Here is a 12,422-nt window from a genome sequence, read left to right as displayed (position 1 = left end):
AAGCATAAATTAATCCAAATATATGACCTATCCACGGTTCATAAATCAAAACACAATTTTAAGTATATTCATCATTGCAGTCAAGGCTACCTAACTCACACAAGCACACAATAACAAGAAAAATTTGTTTTATTTTATTTTTAATAAAGTAACAAACACACAAACATATACAAAAGTTAAAACTCATTATTTTTCCATCCTCAAACTTAATGTAGACGTTGTCTCAATGTCTTAAAGTCTAATATATCACATATAACGGATAGGGAAGAAAGTACTCCTGGATTTTCTATCTGATATTTGAAGTAGCTTGTTGGATCAATTCATTCCTTTTTTTTAAGCTATCCCTACTCAATTTCCATGTACCTTTGAAAAATGAACGAAGATAAATATAAGAGTTCAAAAGCAATTTAAAATCAATAATGTGGCGTGTATTATAATAATAATTTTTTATGTTCCTGAAGCTTTGAAAAAATGCTAAATGTCTTTTCTATTGTTTTTTACTCAAATATATAATTTTTTTCTAAAATAGGCTTAATATCGATATGATAACTCTCTTTATTGAAATAGAAATATGCCTAAAACTAATGCATTGTAATAGACTTTATATAATGAAATACAGAAAGCATAATAAATAGAAGGGTAAGAAATTAGATTTTCTCCCAATGAGCTCTTGACTTATAGTCTCAAGTTTGATTTTTGCACAAGGGCTTTATGACACTTTGAGTATGGCTTTGAAAGTCCTATTTTAACTTGTTCAATTTGACTTCGTTTCATATTTCACACGTCCTCCAAAATCGTACTTTGCCATTTTAAATACGGTATGACTTGCCTAAATTATCCAATTTGAACTCAACTAAGAATACTTAAATTTCCTCATCGACTTTAATCACTAAATTAATGAAATTGGAGGTTTGCATTCTAATCCTACCTTCTTTGAACACCACTAGTTCATTTGGTTCCTTAGTGATTAATTTATTTGTTTCTCCACGTTCTTCTTCTTTAGTTGGTTCCTCAGATTAAATAATAAAGAGATCCTTCATTGGCATATTATTTGATTCATCTAAAATTACTTGATCTTCAGTCCTTTCATATTTTGCCATGATGATGTCTTCCGTAATTATTTCACAGTCATTATCTTGTTTTTCATAGGGACCATTGAAGATATATTTTCTTACTTCATCTGAAGTTGTTAATAACAAGCAGTTTAATGCAATGCACCACAAGATTTACATGTCAGTTTAATCTTTCCATAAGCAATAGATTTGATAATTAGTTCTTTCAAAAAGTCATCGTTATCAAAGAGGATAGGTTGATTGTATTCCAACGTTTTAAGTTCTTGTTTGAAAATGAATTCTCCAAAGAGCACGTGACCATCATCCAAATCAAGATGAATCATTGTCAATGGTGCAATGAAAAGGAAACGGATCATCTAAAAAAAGAAAAAGGAAAAAAAATCAAGCAAAAGTAAATAATAATTTAAACTAATATTAAATAAAATAGTATCTGACAATGGTACCAAAAACTTGTTGTTGATTTTATATCTTGCAAATGCACCAATCATAACAAGTAATGTAGCAGATCAATGAGTTCGGATATTGTTCCCACGAGGACAACTATCTAACCATTGGTTAAATTATTCCTGACTTTAATTTGATCGAAAACAAATAACGAAGTTTGTAATTGGTATCTAAATGATTCTAACTAAACTAACTTAATCTAACGTATACAATTTATTGAATTTAGGTTTTAAAAGTATGAATGTGGATGCTAGGTCTTACAATTTTACCAATGGATTCCCTTTAATTAGATAACCAAGATTCATTACTATTGTAGTGTTCGATCGAATCTTCTAAAGAATTCAATTCATTGATTCTATTTAACTAATTTAATTTCATATCTCTATGTGAATGAATCTCAATTAAATGCAATTATATAATAAGAATATATTTAACGCTGCAATGGTTAGTATAGATATCTCTACATTCCAGATTTTACTATGTGATCTAAATCTAAAACTCACATTTCAAATCGTGATAGATTAATAAAATCATTGAAAAATTGGCCAAAGAATTTAAAGCACTAAATTCATTAATAAAATCAACACATAAAATGCATTTAAAGAACTAGAATCTTGTTTAAAGGAAATAAAGGGTCCCACATAAATTACATTGTTTGCTCTAGTTATGAATTTAACTACTCATAATAATGAATAAAAAAAGTATAAAGTTCGTAAGTGGGTTTTGAAATTTTGATGATGGAAACAATTGGATCTTGCACTAAGAATCATTTTCATTCTCAAAAGTCTACAAACCCTAGCTTTTGCTCTTTGATCTTGATAATTATGTGTTTTTCTCCCACACAGTCGTGTTCTCGTGTTAGTTGAATTTGGCATTTAAAAAGATGAATTGTATTTGGAAACCATATTAGGAAGCGAATAGTGCCATGGCGCCTTGATGTCGCGAATTTGCTTTTTTATTTTTTTCCCGAAGAGCCTACTTAGTGGCGCCGAGTTCCAAAGATGCCCATTATTCAGTATTTTTGTTATAATTTTCTCTTTCGATATTTGATTAAGACTATTCAATGTGCTTTGGAAGATAACTTAAAGGGCTACAACTTTACTAGAGATATATTTTTTTTTTAATTCAAACATTTACTACAGCAAAAAAGTGTCTCAATCTCCGACTAAAGATATGAAACATAATTGTATAGTTGAAAATTTATTTGTGAAATTATTTTGATCATATTTTAGTTCTTTTGACTTTTAATTACACCCAATTAACCTCCTAGCATCCTTGAATCTTCATCGTGAGGTTCTATACAACTTTTGAGTATTTACACTTTAGTCTCCAAACTTTGAATCTTGCCACTTTTTGTCAATTTTCGCTTATTTCTTCCAACTTCTATTCATCGAGTTTCACCAAATAAACATATTATACAATAAATAGACTATAGTTTCATGAAAAGAACTATGAAATATCCATATTTTAGAGCCTTGACCAATGCACTTCTTTTCACTTTTATATGCTTATCACTGTCATTTGGACCAATACACTTTTGTGTCTGTGCTTGTTGTTAGACTTCTATTCATTAAATGTCAATGACAAAAATAGCTCGCCTGATTTTTTTTCTTACGCTCTTTGTAATTTAGCATGGACCAAACTTGGGTCATGCTTTTCACATACTGAGCCTTCAAAACCCTTCTTACTATGGATAATCAAAGCTCATCAAATATTAATGACTGCAGTGAACATGTATCAACATTGCATTACTAGGCAACACTAATAATATAAAAAGCATATATAAGCTACAACTATTGCTGTCATAAACCAAACCAACATTTCCCACAAAAAAAAAGCATATTCGTCTCTATAAGTTTCATCGCACAAGATGTTGGCATCAGTTTGAGATGCTAGTTTACTAAGAAATGCAGATGTCGAGGAAATCTCTCAAAAAATCTTGATCCGAGCTCAGTTTCATCAACCAAATGAACACCAACCGAGCTTTACTCGACCCACAACTCCCACTTGGTTGCCACAAGTCTTGATCTCACAAAGGAGACACTTGGTGATTGGTTTGCAAATCACAAAGGAAGAGGAAATAGAGTAGCAACTAGAACCTTAAGGAAGAAGATCCAAAGCCGGCCAAGAAACTCACGTTTTTTCTCTCTTTCTCACAAAACCAACACACAACAAAATGGCTAGGGATGAGTGTATATATAATGGGTTAGTTTAGGGTAACCAATGGGCCAAAGGGTATTTAGGCCAACAATCCAAATAACCAATATATGATATGTCATTCCAATGCAAAGCCACAACTTAGACTATCCAAAAGTATTGGGCCACGAGCAACATTAACTCAATTAAGTTGCATCAAATGGCCCCAAGTTGTTTTTGGGTCCAGCTATCACTAAGGTGTCGATATAACCTATCCAACATCGATTTAACATCATCGTCCGAATTTATTGGTTATCAAAAAACCCAACAAATCTCCACATTGATACCCAATAAATCTGCAAGCAATCAAAATACACAGTTAGCACTTATATAATCAAGGTAGTCAATAAAATTGAATCACGAATCTTACCTCGTGATTCTAACCTGAAACACATATCATGCCTACTCCATGTACTCACGAGGGCTAAGATTAAGAACATCCAAATAGAAGCAGATATTCACAATAAACAATCAAGAGCAAATAAATATGCAATGACGATATATTATAGGATAATACATATAGATCTTTTCAGAAACACGTTCACATAAAACCATAGATTACACCAAGCTAATCAAATAAAAGGTCAAACACATATGCAACAAATGCATAAATGACTCAAATACAAGATCAAACACATGTGCAACAAATGCATAAATTTCCCACGAAAAAATTTCACCATACTTATCCTATCCCATTCCGTGTTGCTCACACCTCCAGAACACATATCTTCTCTCATCGCCTACCATGCTCACTGGACTGATCATTCAACTCATGTCTAACTAGTAAATCACAATAGATCCTAAATTCTCAAAATAATCCTTTATCACCACATCACTTCTCTTAACCTACGTGGATAATGGGTCTCCACCTAATAAAAGTGATAGAAATACCTCTCTTACACTCCACCTGTACAGGGTCTCTTCACAGATAAAGAATCCCAACATTTAATCACCTCTCCACTTGTGATCCAAATGTTACACTCCACTTGTTTATGGTCTCTTCACAGATAAAGAATCCCAACATTTAATCACCTCTCTACTCGCGATCCAAATTTTACACTCTACATCCTCCATGCATATCTGCAATGCACTTTCAAGCATCTATACTCCACCTTACCAATAGATACTCAACACACTACTAATGCATCTCAAACCCACTGTGGCAAAACAATACCTTTCGGAAACCACAAAGGTTAGGGCTCAATTTAAAATTGACCCAAGCACTACAAGGTTACTTCAATCACTAAAGCTAAAGAAATCCACAAAGGAAATGGTGGAAGTGGCATTCATAAAAAAAATAGAAGAAAGAGTTGGTTACTTCACTACACTTACAAAAAAGGCTAACAAAGAGAAAGAAGATAACCCCTGGCTGCCTCATACAATCTCACAAACAACAAAAGCTTACAAAGATAAAGGAGAAAACGGCTACCCATCTTTCTTCTCACTACCATTCTCTCACACCACTCACAGAGCAAATGGAGTACGACACAAAACTCAATCCACTATGCATGCAAACACGTTACACAGAGTAACAAGATCACTCTAATTCATGCAATTATACACATCAAACATATTGAAAGTGTAGCATATCAACATTGCTATAAAATTAAGTGATCACACACATACACTGATGCACGTGCAGTAACTATGTTTACTCACAATAAACCTCGCATGGGTCATCACTCGACCTAACGACAACATTCGCCTCACCCCTCTTCTTATCGTTTCTTTTATTATCATTCCTAGGGCAATCTATTTTACCATGTCCAATTTTACAACAGTTAAAACACATTTTATTTTTCCACTTGCCTTAGACTTACACATGCCAACGATACCAAATAATGACCACAAGAAAAGTATAGACATAATTCACATAGAATGATCAAACAAACTTTCCTAAGGTCACATGCAATTCTAACAATGTGGAAGAATTGGCAACGAATTCACAAAGAATTTAAGACAAATAATTCCTAAGTCTAGCAACAGGCAATGATTACTTCTTCACAATAACTCCAAATCTAACCTCACCCCACACGATGATATCTAATGCGAAAAATAAATAATTACTCTGCACTATAATTTTAACTGCAATAATAAAAGGTAAAGAGCACGATATTGAACGGACCATGTCTGAAGGTCCGTATCGAGAAACGTAAATTCACCACTATAGGATCATCACTGTTTATCCTAAAGTAACTAGCAATCACAGCAACACAAAACGACACCCGAACAACCAAGGTCAAAATTGTCCAACTTTCACCTTAATACTCCAAACTTAAATCTGACAATACCCCAGGTTCGTCTTGTTATCAGCAATATTCTGTCTTTTGGCACCTTTGTCGTATTCTACCTCAAACGTCGGTGCTGGCGACTCTGGCCACGTGCCACTCCTACGGCTGCGCCTCTGCTTGATGAGTCCACTGGTGGTCTTCGTTTGCCATATGATGAGCAATTTCGTCGAAAAATGCGATTGCAGGCCCCGCCAGAAATTTGCAAATCTAGGCAATTTTCTATCCCATTTTCCAGCCTCGATTCATACTACTTCCAGCCTATTTTCGCCCACATATATCTCTTAACAACACAAGCTCTAATAACATTTATCGCGGAAATCTCTCAAAAAAAATCTTAATTCGGGCTCAATTTCATCAACCAAATGAACACCAATCAAGCTTTACTCGACCCACAACTCTTACTTAGTTGCCACAAGTCTTCACCCCACAAAGGAGACAGTTGGTGATTGGTTTGCAAGCCACAAAGGGAGAGAAAATAGAGTAGCAATTAGAACCTTAAGGAAGAAGATCCAAAGCCGACCAAGAAACTCACGTTTTTCTCTCTTTCTCACAGAACCAACACACAACAAAATGGCTAGGGATGAGTGTTTATATAATAGGTTAGTTTAGGGTAACCAATGGGCCAAAGGGTATTTGGGCCAACAATCCAAATAACCAATATATCATCCCAATGCAAATCCACAACTTGGGCCATCCAAAAGTGTTGGTCCACAAGCAACATTAACTCAATTAAATTGCTTAAAATGACCCCAAGTTGTTTCCGGGTTGAGCTATCACTAAGGTGTTAATATAACTTATCCAACATCGATTTAACATCATTGCTCAGATTTATTGGGTATCAAAAAACCTAACAATCTACATGATTGTGGTTCTGCACCAAAGCAGCCCCTTCTTTAAGTGGTTCAGGAAAATGTTTGAAGACAACTTTTGACAAAAATACAATAGAATTATTGCTGCACATGACAATCGACCAAATTACAATTTATTACTTGCCAAGGAACCAAGAATTATGTTACCAAAATTTCTTGAAAACCAATGGATTGAAACATAGATTTTCTTTTATCAAATCACCAAAACGGTCTAGAGTTGCTTTGAAATTCACACGCGTTGATAAACTAAACACAAACAAAATACCTACAAATAAAACAGCAAGTGTCATGCATGCTTAACCTTATCACAACCCCCAAATACAGACTGACGGTCGCCAACTTTATTGTCATCATATAGATCATTCTCCTCTACTCTTGGTTATGTTTACCAAACAAAAGTACACACGATCACACCACCAACAATTAAGTTACAATAATTTCTTGAAATGCAACAGCTTTAAACTTAAATTTTCTTTCATAAGATTATAAAAACAGACAAGAGTAGCTTAATTAGCCTGCCTTAATGATTGCAGAACTAATAAAAGAAAGCAAACATTTCCACTAATAAAATAGCAAGCTTTCATGCATGCTTAACCTTATTGCAGCCCCCAAATGCTGACCAACAACCGCCACTTGGATGTCGTCATATAAGTCCTTTTCCTCTACTCCTTGGGGTTAAGCTTGCCATATTCAAAATAAAATAAAAAACATGCGCAAAAGACAAAAATTTTAGTTATACTAATTTGATGAAAAGTGACTTGAAATATAATTTTCTTTCCTCTCATCATAGAAACAGACATGAGTTGCAAAACTCTCATGTGCTTTAATGACTAAAGAATAACTAAAAGAAAGGCAACATTGACCACTAATAAAACTTCATACACGCTTAACTTTATCGCAGCCCCCAAATATTGACAAACAACTGCCAACTTGGATGTCATCACACAAGTCCATTTCCTCTACTCCTTTGAGTTAAGCTTGTCATGTTCAAAATAAGCAAAACACATGCACGTACATGATCAAAAATTTAGTTACACTAATTTTATGAAAAGCAACAACTTAAAAAAAAAAAACTCTTTCATGAGATCATAAAAACAGCCAAGAGTTGCTAAATTCTCACGTACTTTAATGACTAAAGAATTACAAAAAGAAAGCAAATATTGGCTACCAATTATAAAACTACAAGCTTTCATGCATGCTTAACCTTATCGCAGCTCCCAAACGCTGACTGCCAACTTGGATGTCATCATATAGGTCATTTTCCTCTAACTCTTGGAAAGCAAAGCTTAAACAAAAATACATGCAACCAACAATTAATTTGCATTAATTTCAAGAAACGACTTGAAACATAGATTTCGTTTCATCAGATCATAAAAATAGCTAAAAATTCGTTTAGCCTTGAGCGCTTTAATGACTAAAGAAAAACTAAAATTCAAGCAGCATTAGCCAGCAACAAAACGACAACTTCTATACACGCTTTCAATAACTGCGCCCACAAATTGCTGATTGACTTCTATTAACATGTATGTCGTCATATATACGTCCTTTTCCTCATCCATGGCACTAAGCTTTCCATATCCAAAGTAAATGAACACATGTATACACATCTTCCTCAAGCTTATTAGAAGTTGAATCGTTTATCAATTAGAAACAACTTTGAGAATTAACCTAATCGAACATATGAATTTACAGAATAATTTATGAATCCAAACTTAATAAAGAAATTATCTAACAAATAATAATCAGAAACTGGCTTGCTACTAATGAATTTCTTGGACATGCTACTCGTGATGCAATAATGGACAATAAATCCTGAAGCATCAAAACTTGATAAATAGAAAAAATCCCAAAAGCATTCATGCAAAATACGAAAGATCTTGAAGCTATACCATCAGAAGATCCAGATTGCTCGGCCTGTTTGTTCTTCTCGAGCTGGACCACAGTATCCATTAACAATTTCATCATTCGAACTTCCAAGTCCTTAATAAAATGCATTATCTGCACCTCCAATTCCACCATTTGATTTTGTTTCATAACATCTCCCTCTCATATCTATCTCCAAACCTCTTTATCGCCTTCAAATATCTTCTCACCCCATTGTCCACTTCCTCCTCTTTCTTCCCATTATTCAACTCTATTACCTCAATTTCATCACTGTCAGAACCTCTCTCCTCCAAATCCACCTCAGCAGCCATCTCCGTAGTAGCAGCAGTCGCTGAATTGTTCTGCTTTCGATCCACTTCAGTCACCACCACTGGAGTAGTCGCATAATAGTTGTTTTCCAAATTTACCTCATCCCCTATCAACACTGGCAACGGACACATCTGGGATAAAACCATTGGCGTAAAGATGGAGGACGACAGCATATACTAATTTGATGTCAATGGCCCAGTCAATAGAAGTGATGGAACTGACATTGACGTCATCTCCGTTGACACGGCTCGAGTAGTCAGTCGCATTGCTCTTGCCTACTGTTTACTAAAATTAGCTCCAACCAAAAACTCAGAATGCGAGAAGAAAGGCCAAGACGACATGATCGTCCCAGTACTCTGTGCAACCTTCGCCTTCCCAAATTTGTACTTTTTTCACAGCATCAATCTGATTTTTGCACGGTACTTCAGTCCAAAAAGTCTTGTTCAGTAGTGACAATAAGATGATTGAATCCACTAAAAAAATATGTTAAACTCGAGATTTGACATTAAAGATATGGGTTTAGCTGATGTTATACCTGGAATGAAAATCTCAAGAATATCAAATGGGCTTGTTCTAAGTCAGTCACATTATGTAGACAAAATTTTAGGAAAATTCCATAAGGATGATACTGGCTTGGCTACAATAGATACGAGTCAACATCTGTCTAAAAACAAAGGAGAAAGTATCTCTCAAGTAGAATACTCGAGAGTTATCGAAAGTTTAATGTACTTAATGAGTTGTACTAGATCAGACATAGCCTACACAGTCAGTAAATTGAGTAGATACACGAGTAATCCAAAAGTTGATCACTGGAAAGGAATTGTAAGAGTACTAAGGTACTTAAGATATACTCGTGACTATGGACTACATTATACTAGATATCCAGCAGTCATTGAAGGATACAGTGATGCTAATTGGATATCTAATATAAAAGACTCAAAATCTACGAGTGGATATGTGTTCACATTAGGTGGTGCTGTCACATCGTGGAAATCCTCCAAACAAACGGTTATAGTCAGATCTACGATGAAATCTGAGTTTATAGCTCTAGATAAATGTGGTGAAGAGGCTGAATAGTTGCGCAACTTCTTAGAGGATATTCCAAGATGGTCAAAACCTATGCCAGCAATTTGCATATATTATGACAGTCAATTGGCAATAGGAAGGGCACAGAGTAACATATATTATGGTAAGTCTAGACATATATGTCGTAGACACAATACCATAAGACAACTACTCTCAACTGGAGTTATCACTATTGACTATATAAGGTCAAAAGATAACATTGCGGATCCGCTAACCAAAGGGTTAAATAGAGAGTTAGTTATGAAATCATCGAAAGGAATGGGATTTAAGCCCTTGAAAAAATAAGTCATTACAAAGGAAAACACAACATAGTTCAATGGAGATCCCAAGATCTAGGTTCAATGGGAAAACCTAACTGTAAAGACTTCATAAAATCACTGTGGGGGTATTACCTCCTGTCCATTCCTATGAAGTAATAGTGATGCCCGTAAGGTTGAAGGTTAAGCAATATGCTTTTAATGATTCTTATGCGTCGTAAATCGAACCAAGTAATACGGGTTACTTGTAATAAGAAATCACTTATGTGAGAGAGAAGTGGGTCATTTCTAAGAGAATTGTGTGGGGCTCAATTTTTAAGAACTCTCACAGAACCAGGCATATGTTCATGGCCAAAACGAACATAACAATGAGAACTGGATTGTGTTATGAAGAATCCTATGTGAGGTATATCATCATTTACACAAACGATAGAACAGTTCAAGGACATCGCATCTACTGGTTAGTCAGTAAAGTAAATATGCTTTCACAAGGGAAGGTTCAAAGGGTAACACCTACCTATCCTATACAGGATTCAACTGCTGAACTTTATCACCAAGTCTTGTGTCTCACGTTTCGTGTCTCTCCCAATTTTCATTCATGTGTGGGATTGTTGGAAAAAATTGAGTGAGCGGCTCACTTTTGGCACAATTTTTGATGGGACCCATTGGTCCAATGTGGAATATCAAAGTTGAGATGTGTTCTCCTCCGTGAGAACATCAATTTCATGTATTTATTTGCCAAAAATGAAACTCGGGTGAATGAGAAATTGAAGTTCAAAGTTGGTCATTGGAAGTTGGTTTTGTGGGGAAAAAATGCATTTATCCCACATAGGAAAACCGAGGAAACTCAAACCACTTTATATATGGCTATGCTTTGGAGATGTGTAATCATGTATAGCATAGAGGCTCTCTCCACGTGCGCATGCAGGGGGTGAAAATCACGAACCGAAATGGCCTTCGGACCTTGAACTTAGGTGCGGGCGCGACCTGCGCACACGAATGTCGGACCGAACAAGGCAAAAATGGCCCCATCGGAGAGCCCACGTTTTGCCAATTTTTTTTTTTTGCCTTCTCCAATAACTTTTGAGTTTCTAAACTGAAAAAAAAACTCCAATGGTCACAGTGTTAATGGGAAGTAACTCCAATGGACTCCCAATGGTCACAATATTAATGGGCAATATGCATATAAAAAGACTCATTCTCCAGCAATCTAACACACTCGAAAATCTCACCTACATTCTTGCATACAAAGTTCTTCTTTTCTGCATTCCTTGTCCAGTAAGGTCTTGTTTTTGTGGTGATATTGTTCAGATACTAGATTAGTTCTTCGAAGTAGGACCGCGGTGCTCGGATTCTGCTTATTATCGTTGTATCCTGGGAGACAGCCATTCGAACTGAACTTCTAGCACCTACGGTGAGGTGGCGAAACTGTGCACACATAGGCCTCGGTTTGAAATCTGCTACAGTTTGTGTTTTCTTTCTACAGATTATTTTCGCATTACTATTTAATTCATACAATTTGTAGTTCCATAGTGTGCAGCTTCCAGATTCATCGTTTACAATTTTAGTCTGCAGTTAAATTATATTTTTGATTTTGTGTTGCTAAACATTTTTTTCAGCCATTGGAAAATTCTGAAACGGAATTTTTTTTTTATAAATTGAAATCGTTTACCTTGTGATTATTAATTTCAATAGTTGGCTATTGCAATTGAATAAAACTTATACAATTAGTTTCATCCACTAGCGACTTGTTTTCCTACAAGGTTATCCCAATTGACCTGTAAATACCTAGATCCCCAAGCATCAACCAAGGTTGACGTTGCCTCTTCCGACCAAGCATCACCATGCATCCGATATGAAGCTACCATTTCTGCTCCTTCTATCACCAGTTGGTTCATAGCCATCTTCAAAAACTCCGCCCTGATCTAAAAAGTACCCACTGTTATCTGAAAGCACAATTGTGAGAGAAATAGAAGTGATAACTTTAGTTGTAACCGTGTTGAGATATAGAGA

This window comes from Olea europaea, unplaced genomic scaffold, assembly GCF_002742605.1.
Source record: "Olea europaea var. sylvestris unplaced genomic scaffold, O_europaea_v1 scaffold1023, whole genome shotgun sequence".
Lineage (NCBI taxonomy): Eukaryota > Viridiplantae > Streptophyta > Magnoliopsida > Lamiales > Oleaceae > Olea > Olea europaea.
This window is presented reverse-complemented; position numbering follows the sequence as displayed.